This window comes from Mustela nigripes, chromosome 4 (assembly GCF_022355385.1).
Source record: "Mustela nigripes isolate SB6536 chromosome 4, MUSNIG.SB6536, whole genome shotgun sequence".
Lineage (NCBI taxonomy): Eukaryota > Metazoa > Chordata > Mammalia > Carnivora > Mustelidae > Mustela > Mustela nigripes.
The window spans coordinates 153262077-153274098 of NC_081560.1; positions in this window are offsets into that span (position 1 = coordinate 153262077).

Here is a 12022-nt window from a genome sequence, read left to right on the forward strand (position 1 = left end):
GTAAGGAAGATGTGGTCCATATACACTAGGGAGTATTATGCCTCCATCAGAAAGGAAAAATACCCAACTTTTGTAGCAACATGGATGGGACTGGAAGAGATTATGCTGAGTGAAATAAGTCAAGCAGAGAGAGTCAATTATCATATGGTTTCACTTATTTGTGGAGCATAACAAATAGCATGGAAGACAAGGGGGGATGGAGAGGAGAAGGGAGTTGAGGGAAATGGGAAGGGGAGGTGAACCATGTGAGACTGGGTGTGGTAAAAAATAATGAATACTGTTTTTCTGAAAATAAATAAATTAATAAAAAAAAAAATCTTGAAACCAAAAAAAAAGAAAGGTTGAACACCGAACTTTTGTAGCAACATGGACGGGACTGGAAGAGATTATGCTGAGTGAAATAAGTCAAGCAGAGAGATTCAATTATCATATGGTTTCACTTATTTGTGGAGCATAATAAATAGCATGGAGGACATGGGGAGTTAGAGAGGAGAAGGGATTTGGGGGAAATTGGAAGGGGAGGTGAACCATGAGAGACTATGGACTCTGAAAAACAATCTGATGGTTTTGAAAGGATGGGGAGTGGGAGGGTGGGGGAACCAGGTGGTGGGTATTGGAGAGGGCACGGGTTGCATGGAGCACTGGGTGTGGTACAAAAATAATGAATACTGTTACACTGAAAAAAAAAGGCCTAAAAAAAAAAAGAGAGAGAGCATGTAGTATTTATCTTTCTGTGTCTGACTTAGTACAAGGTCTACCAGGTTCATCCATGTTGTCACAGATTTTATGGCTTCTTTATTTAAAGGGTCAGTAATAGTCCATTTTGTATATACCACATTTCTTTATCCATTCATCCATCAATGAACACTTGTGTTGTTTCTGTATCTTGGCTATAGTGAATAATGCTTCAGTGAACAAGAAAATAGCTGTTCCCAGGAAAATAAAGACAAAGACTTGTGTGAAGCAGGCAGCAAAGGAAATTGATTGCTTCCCTGACAGAAAGATGGGCAGAAAATTTGAAATAACAGTTGTTATAAAACAGCATTCAAAAAAGGGGAAACTGCTAAGGAAGAAGTACATGGGTGTCTGGAGATGATGGTCAACCCAGTGATGGTGATTATGAGTATGTTTCCCATGATGGAGCTCAGGTATGCCAACAGATGCACCATGAAGAGAACCATCCCAGGTGCTGGATGTTAGGAAACCCCTCCAGGGTGAATTCCTGAACTTCTGTCTGGATTCTTGCATCCTCCATCACTGACTTTCCATTTCTTCAATTCTATGAGCTATGTTGTAGAGTATCATGACTAAATAATGAAGAAGTTTGTTTTATTAAACACATAAAACAGTGTAGGCAAATGGTGAAGTAAAAGGTACAGACTTCCAGTTATGGAATGAGTAAGTCACAGGAATGAAAGGTATAGCATAGGAAATAAAATCAATGGTATTGTAATAGTTTGGTATGGTGACAGAGAGTCGCTGTACTTGGGGGAGTATAACATAAAGAGTTGTTGAATCACTAGATTGTATACCTGAAACTAATGTAACATTGTGTGTCAATGATACTTTAATCAAAAAACTTTTTTTCTAAGTGACTCTTAATCTCACAAAACAAACTGAGGGTTGCTGGGGGGAGGGGGTTGGGAGAAGGGGGTGGGATTATGGACATTGGGGAGGGTGTGTGCTTTGGTGAGTGCTTTGGTGTGAAGTGTGTAAATGTGGTGATTCACAGACCTGTACCCCTGGGGATAAAAATATGTTTATAAAAAATAAAAAATTAAAATAAATAAATAAATAGAAGATTAAAAAAACTTTTTTTTTCAGAATGTAAAAAATAAAAATAAAATAAAATAGTGTGATCATGGTAACTGGATTTTTTTACTATTTTAAGCATTATATTTTATGTCTAATTGTTGCACTTAAGTAAAAATAAATTTTTATCTCTGAATATATTTATGTTAAATTACAAAAAAAGAACTGTGCATGTGGCTGTAAGTTTTCATAAAGAATAATGTAATTTTAACAGTGTTAGTCATTCTTCTATATTCTATTGAGAAACAGGAAAAAATCCTTCTGATAGTTATATATCTGATCATTAGAGATAGGTACCACTCATATCATGCATTCACTTGGTAAATATTGTAAAAGGAAAAAATTTGTAGCCTTAAAAAAAAAAAACTTTGTCATGAGTAGGTCATTCCACAAAAAAATATTCCCCAATGATATCCTTAGGATTTGTCATCCATATTTGAAGTCATAACATGACCTGTAGGAAAATTTCCTTTGGTTCCAGGTGCTGCCCTCTAAAGTGAGAGAGCACTACAGTAGCAGACGGACACTAATTATATTGTTGGAGACACACATCAGGCCATTTTCCTATGGAGCTTGAGACTACTCAGTAAGAGAGAAGAGTTTTTCCTTTCTCCTGTGTTAAGTTGTCCATCTAAGGGAGAATCTCTATCATCTGACTCTTTCAGTCCATATATTTAGGGGATACTAATGTGATGAAAGAAAGAGAAATTGTATGCCTTGACTCTGGCAATTCTTTTTTTTTTTTTAAGATTTTGTTTATTTATTTGACAGAGAGAGAGACACAGTGAGAGAGGGAACACAAGCAGAGGGAGTGGGAGAGGGAGAAGCAGGCTACCCATGGAACAGGGAGCCCAATGAAGGGCTCTATCCCAGGACCCTGGAATCATGATCTGAACTGAAGGTAGACACTTAACAACTGAGCCACCCAGGTGCCTAAGCAATTATTTTCTGATTCTTTCTCTCTTCTATTGTCCACTGAAATAAAATATTCTCTTTTACCATTTAAATCCATAAACTTCTCTATATAAGCCTTGTCACTCTGGTCAGCTACTGTTCATCTCAGATCTCTAAACTGGCTGGGTGACTTAGTCAAGCCCCACTCTTTTAATGTGGTAAATCAGCTTGAAGAGGAACAGACCTTGCTTCAATTCACAATAAACAAACAGCAAAATAAGCCAATCACACTATAGCCATGTACTCACCCAAATGTACCTCAGCATAAGCAGAAATCAGTCTCCCTCTCTTTCACTCTTTCAACAAACCAAAATGCTGATCTAGGCACTTAAAAATGTGTGTGTATGTGTGTGTGTGTGTGTGTGTGTGTGTGTGTGTGTGAGAGAGAGAGAGAGAGAGAGAGCACGCACTTGCATTTGAAATGACCCTAATTTGTCCTAGAGAAATGCTCAAAATGTGCATCATGTGTCCTAAGCATGCTTCTTCATACAAAATCAGAACGTACCAAAGTTAGGGTAAATGAAAGTGAAAGTTCCATGGCAATCTGGCCTGATGAAATCCTGGAAAAGAAAGAAGAGCACATACATACAGTCCCTAGTGCTCCACTGGAATCTGAGAATAAGTTAACCTGGAATTCCAAAAACCTTTTATGCCCTCCTTGCAGGCTCTAGGTTCTCCAAACTCCCATCTGCTCCTGCATTAGCCACCACCAACAAGAGACCCTGCTTGTTGGCAAATGCTACAGGGCATAATGGAAGGCATTAAACTCCTCATTCCAACTCCTACCTCCTAATAGTATTCTTCTTAAATGCATTCCAGGGCAGGTAAAATGCATTTCTACCTCTTGACTTCTCTAGGTTGAGTAGAATACACATGGCATTGGAAGCTGAGATAAAAGTGAAATTAATTTTCCCCATCATATTCTTAGCATTGGACTCTCTTGACACCACTCAGAATCCACCAGGAGCACTGGGCAAACCCCAGACACACCAGACCTCATTAGAATATAGAACAAAACTACTTAGAGATCAATGTCCCTCTAGGATCCCTGGTGACAACTAATTGGGCATTGTTGGAAACAGAAAATTATAATAAAAAAATCAAATCTACCCTTTCATTACATATGCAAATACAATAATATGGACTCCCAAATGTCTATTGTCTTCCATGAAAATCTTCAAAGATAGACTGCATATAATCCTCCCAGAATTTATGAAGTCCCAACTTCATAGTGCTACTAAGGTGGAGTTGAAAGCTCAAGTGGGGGAATTAGAGCCCCACCTGTGGTAATAAAGTAAAGCTCCCCTTAATCTCCCAGAGAAGTGTCAAAGAACACCAGACAAAACACCAAGTTTACACAAGAGCTAAATGCCCAGGTTTCAGTTGATAAGAACTTGTCACACCAAGAACAAGGAAGAGTTCAACTTGAATGAAAAAAGACAATCAATGGACACCAACATCAAGATGTGAGAGATATTAGAATTATTTGATAAAGTTTGAAGTAGCCATCACAAAACACTTACAATTACAATTACAATTACAAGCATGCTTGAAACAAATTTAAAAACAGAAATTTTCAGCTAAGAAATAAAAGGCATAAAGAGGAACCAAATGGGGGGCGCCTGGGTGGCTCAGTGGGTTAGGCCTCTATCTTTGGCTCAGGTCGTGATCTCAGGGTCCTGGGATCAAGCCCCGCATCAGGCTCTCTACTCAGCAGGGAGCTTGCTTCCCCCTCTCTCTGCCTACCTCTCTGACTACTTGTGATCTCTGTCTTTCAAATAAATAAATAAAATCTTCAAAAAATGTATTTACAAAAAAAAAAAAAGAGGAACCAAATGGAAATTTTGGAACTGAAAAATATCATCATTAATTTTGTTTTAATTCAGTGGATGGTGTCAACAACAGAATGCAGGAGATAAAAGAAAAAAATCAATGAACTGAAGAAAGAATAACAGAAATTACCCAAATGAAAAACAAAAAGAAAACAAACTGAAAAAAAAAAAAAAAACACAGATACAGCCTCATGGATCTGTAGAACTATAGCAAAAGATCTAACATTTGTGTCACTAGAGTCTGCAAAAGAAAAGAAAAAGAGTGGGGCTGAAAATGGACTTGGAAAAAAACAAAGGTTGAAAACTTCTCAAATTTGGCAAGCAATATAACTTACAAATCCAAAGAGCTGAATAAATTCTAAATAGTATAAATCCAAAGATATCCACATCAAGACACATCATATTCAAACTTCTGGTAATTGAAGAGAAAGAAAAAGTTTAAAAACAGCAAGACAGAAACAACACATTACCCACGGGAAAAAACAATTTAAATGACAGTAAATTTCTTAACAGAAACCATGGGGGCCAGAAAGAAGTAGCACAATATTTTTTCAAGTGCTGAAAGAAAAGTATTGCCAATATATAGAATCCTACATCCAGTAAAAATATCCTTCAGGAATGAATGGGAAATAAAGACACTCTCAGATGAAGGAAAACTTTAAGAATTTCTCACCAGCATACCTATCCTAAAAGAATGGACAGAAGTTCTCTGACCATAAAGGAAATGATATCCAGAGCAACCACTAAAACTGTTGTGCAAATACAGACACTAAAAAGCATTATGGATAAATCAAAATTTATTATTATAAAATGTTCGAGTAACCCATATGAAGGCAGGAAAAAGAAAATATGGAAATGAAAAACAAACTGTAAAATGGTGGACTAAGACATCAAAATGGTGGACATAAGACATCAAATGTGAATGGTCTAGCTACACCAATTAAAAGAAATATTGATAAAATAGATGAAAATCATAACCCAACTATATGATGCCTATAAACACTCACTTTGAATATAATAATAGAGGCTGTTTGAAAGTAAGTGGATGGGAAAAGATTTTCACGTAAATATTTATCAAATGAAGGCAGGAGTGACTATATTAATATCAAACTAAGTAGACTTCAGAGCAGTAAAATTTTCCAAAATAAGAAAGGGATATTATACAATGATAAGACCATCAATCCACCAAGAAGATACAGCAACCCTAGATATGTGCACCAAACAAGAGACCTGCAAAATATGTAAAGTAAAAACTGATAGAACTGAAAGGCCAAAAAAAGACAGTCAACAATTATATTTGGATAGTTCACCATCCCTCTCCCAACAATTAATAAAACAAGTAGCCAAAAAATCATTAAGATGTAGAAGAACTCAACACCATCAACTATCAGGTTCTAACCAACAATTATAGAACATTCCAAAGAATAAAATAAAAGAACAAAGAATAAAATAAAAGCTCTGAAACTATGAATGAAGTCAGGAGAAAGTCCTCTAGAATATTCAAAGGGATTTTTCTCCAGCCCAGTTGTGCAATGAGGAACATGTTGATACTGTTTTTAAAAAGATACTGGGTGTGGTGCAAAATAATGAATACTGTTATGCTGAAAATAAAAAATAAATTAAAAAAATAAATAAATAAAAAGATCCTGAAATCTGTAAGAGGAAGCCTGAAAAAAATTCTTAGCTCTTATAATAAATATCACTTAAGGTCATCAGAAATGTCAAAAAAATTCAGAATTATGGTCTCCTGGCTCCTTGGGCAGGGTAGGCTCTGGCCCTTTATCATCTGTCAAATGTCTGAGACAGAAATTGATGGAGTATGGCTTAGATCTATCAGAGCCTGAAGCACTCCTCCTGGAGACAATAGGAGCAGAAGCAGCAACAACATTAAAGCAAACATCCACTGAATGGAAGCCTCCATCAAAGTCCAAGTTGGGAAACAGAAACAGTATCACACAACTTTACAGAGAAGATTTAATGTAGGAACTGGTTAGACAAGTTTTGGTGGGCCATAGGGCATGAAGCAAACACTGAGGTGATACAGAGACAGCAAGTGCAGAAGAAAGCTTCATCTCCTAGGACTGGAGGAACCAAGACAAAGATTAAGGCTGTTGTAATTGAGAAGCCCAGAGAAGGAACTCCACTGAGCTACAGAGCTACAAGCAACAGAGACCTCTGTTGAAGGTGTGTTTCCTGGGTAGCCCTGGTCTTCATGTGGTGTGAAGAGATTCTATGGAACTAGGACTCAGGCCCCTGAGGCATAGGCAGTCCTCAGAGAGTTAAGTTTCCTCAGGATCTTGAAGGAGAGATCTTCTGCTGAGCTGGGATTCAAACTTCTAAGTAGGCAAAACTTGTGACCACAGGACACTGTTTTTGTGGGGCTAATAACGGTACTCCTTTAAGTGTGAAAACTGCAGCCAACTGCTGCCCCTGGGCACAATCACTGCTGCAGAGTTAAAGAAAGAGTATTAACAGCAATGCTGACAAAAACAGGAAGCAATTGGAACAGAAAAAGTCCTTTCTGAGCCTCTAGTAGCTCAGTCTTTCTCTAGGGCTCCCTCTGGGCAGAGACTAACAGAAATCCTTCTGCAAGGTGAAACATGGTTTGCAGAACCCCTGGCTCAGAGTTCCAGAGCTGGGGTTGGCACTGAGATATAATAGGTTAATAATGATCCAGCTGTTGCCCAAACAACTCAAGACCTCCCCATCTAGACTAGCTCAAGGAGCTATCTCAGCACAGAGGGAAGCAGAAGAATGTACTTGTGTTTCCAGTTATGCTGTGTAGATTAATTAGCATCCCAAGGAATCTGAGTAGAGAATGGATTATAATTCGGTCACTGAGTTTTTCCACTGTCCAATACAGGAAACATGAATGACAGTTTTGTTTCAGAAAACACACATTTATGGGGCTACCCAATCACCATAATTCATTCTAATCCAGAAAAATGAAGTATTCTGATGGGTCTCATTCTTCTCATAAGCATATCATAACCTCTACAAGTCTACCATGGCCTGTACTGGAGTCACGTGTTGAAAATGGCATCATGCTACCAATAGATTCATACTACTCAGCATCACACTACCAATTGATTCAGACTCAAATGTATGGGAAATCCCAGCCCACTGAAGTCCTGAGGCTTGCTTTACCACCCCCCCAAAAGAAGACAAAGCAAGAACTAATCATGAGTTGGTCCTCAAATCTGACATGAAGCCAATGTAAAGAAGCACTCTCTTCAAAAGCCCAGACCCTCTCTTCATCTCAAGATTCTCTTAGAGAATGCCAGGTGTACTCTCTAGCTGAGCTGTCAACATAGTATGACCAAAATATGGTGCCTAGCTGATGATCTAGGAGGCTACCAGGCTCACTCCAATGGGTGGTGGAAAACTAAGGACTAGCCCTGCCTCTGGGCTCGGTAGCTCCTAGACGAGGTGGGCCAAATAATCTTTTGCTTGTCTCTGATGAAAGGAACCCCTCCAAACTCCTAAGAGAAAGGAGGATCTTAGATTAAATTTAAAAAGATAACAAGAATCTGTTCCATGCAATGGGAAATTAAATGGGACAGGGACTCTGTAATTTTACACATCCCTTTCTCTGGAATAAAGGCCTGCCCCTGCCGAAGGGGCCTCTGAGAAATCACATCTGGGGAAATGGCTCAGGTCTCTCATATCTGTTAAATAAGTGATAGACATCACCGCACCAATTCAGTATTCCTCCAAATGAGTCATTAGATAGTTTTAATTTTTGCTGTTAGAAACAGTACTAAATATTCTTGTATGTATGTCATTTTTTCTTATATGTGAGTATACTACTCAGATCAGTATCTAAGAGTGGAATTGCTAGGTCAAAAGGAATGCCTTTTTTTTTTTTTTTAAGGAATGCCCTTTTAATCGATCTATTGATCTATCTATCTTCTATTTATTTATTATGTTAGTTACCATACAGTACATCATTAGTTTTTGATGTGGTGTTCCATGATTCATTGTTTGCATATAACACCCAGTGCTCTATGCAATATGTGCCCTTCTTTTTTTTCTTTAATTTATTTTTTATTTATTTTCAGTATAACAGTATTCATTATTTCTGCATCACACCCAGTGCTCCATGCAACACGTGCCCTCTCTAATACCCACCACCTGGTACCCCGACCTCCCACCCCTCTTCCCTTCAAAACCATCAGATTGATTTTCAGAGTCCATAGTCTCTCATGGTTCACCTCCCCTTCCAATTTCCCCCAACTCTCTTCTCCTCTCTAACTCCCCATGTCCTCCATGCTATTATTTGTTATGCTCCACAAATAAGTGAAATCATATGATAATCGACTCTCTCTGCTTGACTGATTTCACTCAACATAATCTCTTCCAGTCCCATCCATGTTGCTACAAAAGTTGGGTATTCGTCCTTTCTGATGGAGGCATAATACTCCATAGTGTATATGGACCACATCTTCCTTATCCATTTGTCCATTGAAGGGCATCTTGGTTCTTTCCACAGTTTGGCGACCGTGGCCATTGCTGCTATAAACATTGGGGTACAGATGGCCCTTCTTTTCACTACATCTGTATCTTTGGGGTAAATACCCAGCAGTATAATTTCAGAGACAAAGGGAAGTTCTATTTTTAATTTCTTGAGGAATCTCTACACTGTTCTCCAAAGAGGCTGCACCAACTTGCATTCCCACCAACAGTGTAAGAGGGTTCCCCTTTCTCCACATCCCCTCCAACACATGTTCTTTCCTGTATTGCTAATTTTGGCCATTCTAATTGGTGTAAGGTGATATCTCAATGTGGCTTTAATTTGAATCTCCCTGAGGGCTAGTGATGATGAACATTTTTTCATGTGTCAGATAGCCATTTGTATGTCTTCATTGGAGAAGTGTCTGTTCCTACATACAAGAATATTTAGTACTGTTTCTAACAGCAAAAAATTAAAACAATCTAAATTCCTATCAATTAAGAACTGATTCAATTACTACATATCCATGGAATGAAATATACTACATACCTGTAATAAATGAATATCTGGGGCGCCTGGGTGGCTCAGTGGGTTAAGCCTCTGTCTTCAGCTTAGGTCATGATCTTAGGGTCCTGGGATCGAGCCCTGCATAGGGCTCTCGGTTTAGCATGGAGCCTGCTTCCCACCCCCCTCTCTGCCTGCTGCACTGCCTACTTGTGATCCCTCTCTTTGTCAAATAAATAAACAAAATATTTTTTCAAAAGTGAAAAAAAAGTTATTAGGATCTAAATCTGTGTCCGCTGCTGAGACCAGTTGCTCCATTTCAAAACACTTTCAAAAAGATTGCTCTTCCAAACCCACTGGTCAGACAGGAGTTGCAGCAGGTTTGCTGCATGTTAACAAACTCCCCTGTCCCAACCGTGGACAGTGGCAGAAGGTGGAGTCTATGACAGGCTCTAATATGCTTTGGTGGATAAGAACATCTGCTCTGGATTCATGGAGCTGCAGCTGAAATCCTGCCTCCATCTCCCACTCATTGTAGAACTTGGGTGTATCACCTACCCTCTTACAGTGTTCCTGGAAAACCAAAGATAAATTATGGCAGTACTTAGTCTCAGACCTGACACACAGAAGCTACCTTGGCTAGAGGCAGTAGTCAATGGTGGAAGTGGCACACCAGTGACTACAAATCACAAAAGTGAGAGAGACTGGTTGGTTGGAGCTCAGTGGTTCTCACCCAGAGATGATTTTGCTCTCTCTCCTCACCTCCAATGAGATCTGGCAATGTCTAGAGAGATTCTTGTCTGGAGTGGTTCTACTGACATCTAGTTGATAAAGTCCAAGGATGCCACTAAATTTACTATGATGTACAGGATGGCACCTTCCCTGATCAACAAGGTCAACGTTGACAAACTCTGGTATAGTGGTACTCAAAGGTCAATCCTAAACTGAAGAAAAAGGAAAGCCAATATAAAATACAAGACTAGAAGTACCTCATTGTCTGGAGCCAAAGGACAGTTCAATTCATAATGCAGTTCAGTTCATAATGCAGCCTCCATAGAGGAGGATCTGGATATACCACAGGCTTGTATCTTAGCTCCATCATCCAGACCTCTCATCATATGTCTGTTGATGCTGCCAGACTAATCTGATGGAACACTTACAGAAGATTGGCTTGAGTCAGGGAGGCTAAAATGGTAAGTGCTTGTGGTTGGAGAAACATCTGAAGAAAGGTAAGCCTCCCTTGACTGATAGACATTATCAAAGACAAAAAGCAGAGAAATGGGTAAATTGGAAGTTTCAGTTTCCTTCTGTGCTTTGTCAAAGAACTGATAATGTGAAATCATATCAATCAGTCACAGAAAATGCTGCCTGCTGGATGCCTGTGGAGTCATGAGTTTGTCTACATGAAATCACAAGGACTAATTTCAAGAGATAACATCTGAGAAGCAAGAGCTGCATCTCTGTCTCAGCTAAGAAAAGCAAATCTGTTCCTGTATAAAGGAGCCACCAAAACAAGGTGTCAGGTATCAAGTCTATTGAAGGAAAGGAAGGCATCTAGAGATGTTCTAGAGAAAGGAATGTTCTAGAGAAGAAAAACTCCAAGCAAGACAGTACTCTGGCAGGGAGAGGTGCTCTACCTGGACATAGAGGTCACAGAGAGAAAAACCAGTTACTCACATAGAGCTCAGAAGGACAGAACCTGACACAGGGCTCCACTGAATAGGGAATAAAAGTAATCTGAAAATTAAAATGGACTGTTTGCATTTGAAAATTTGGGGAAAAATTTTGAAGCCTGAAATATGAAAGGCTTTAGGAAACTAGGAGAGAATCCACTAAGGAAATATGGATACTCTATCAGGAACTCCATTTGGCCTTTCCTGAGCAGAGCTGGTCTCACTCATGATCTTGAGACTCGCTGAGATAAACAGGATCCACTCTATTTCAAAAACCACCAGTCTGAGGGGTTTGAAGTGGTGGTGGGGGGTGGTTGGGGTACCAGGTGGTGGGTATTATAGAGGGTACGGATTGCATGGAGCACTGGGTGTGGTGAAAAAATAATGAATACTGTTATGCTGAAAATAAATAAATTTAATTTTAATAAATAAATAGATTTTTTAAAAAAGAATGGCTTTTCATTTTCCCATCTCAATGCTGCTTCTCACTATGTCATTCTTAGATAGCTGAATCCACTACCATGCCTGCTGTCTCTTCCTATGTTGTTGTATCATCTTAACCCCCACCTACCCTTTCCAACTAGTCACCACAAACATCACCCTGAAGCAGTCAGGGGTGAGGGGCTGTGATATCCAGACTATTGGGCTGCTTCTGTCCTCAGCTCACCCACCACAACAATATCATACACTTAGACAGCACTTGATAGCATTGTCTTCAGTTCTCTTGTTCAGTCTTGACAGCACCTTTGGGCTGTTTATTTTCCTCATTACACTTAGAAGGAAACTACAGCTGA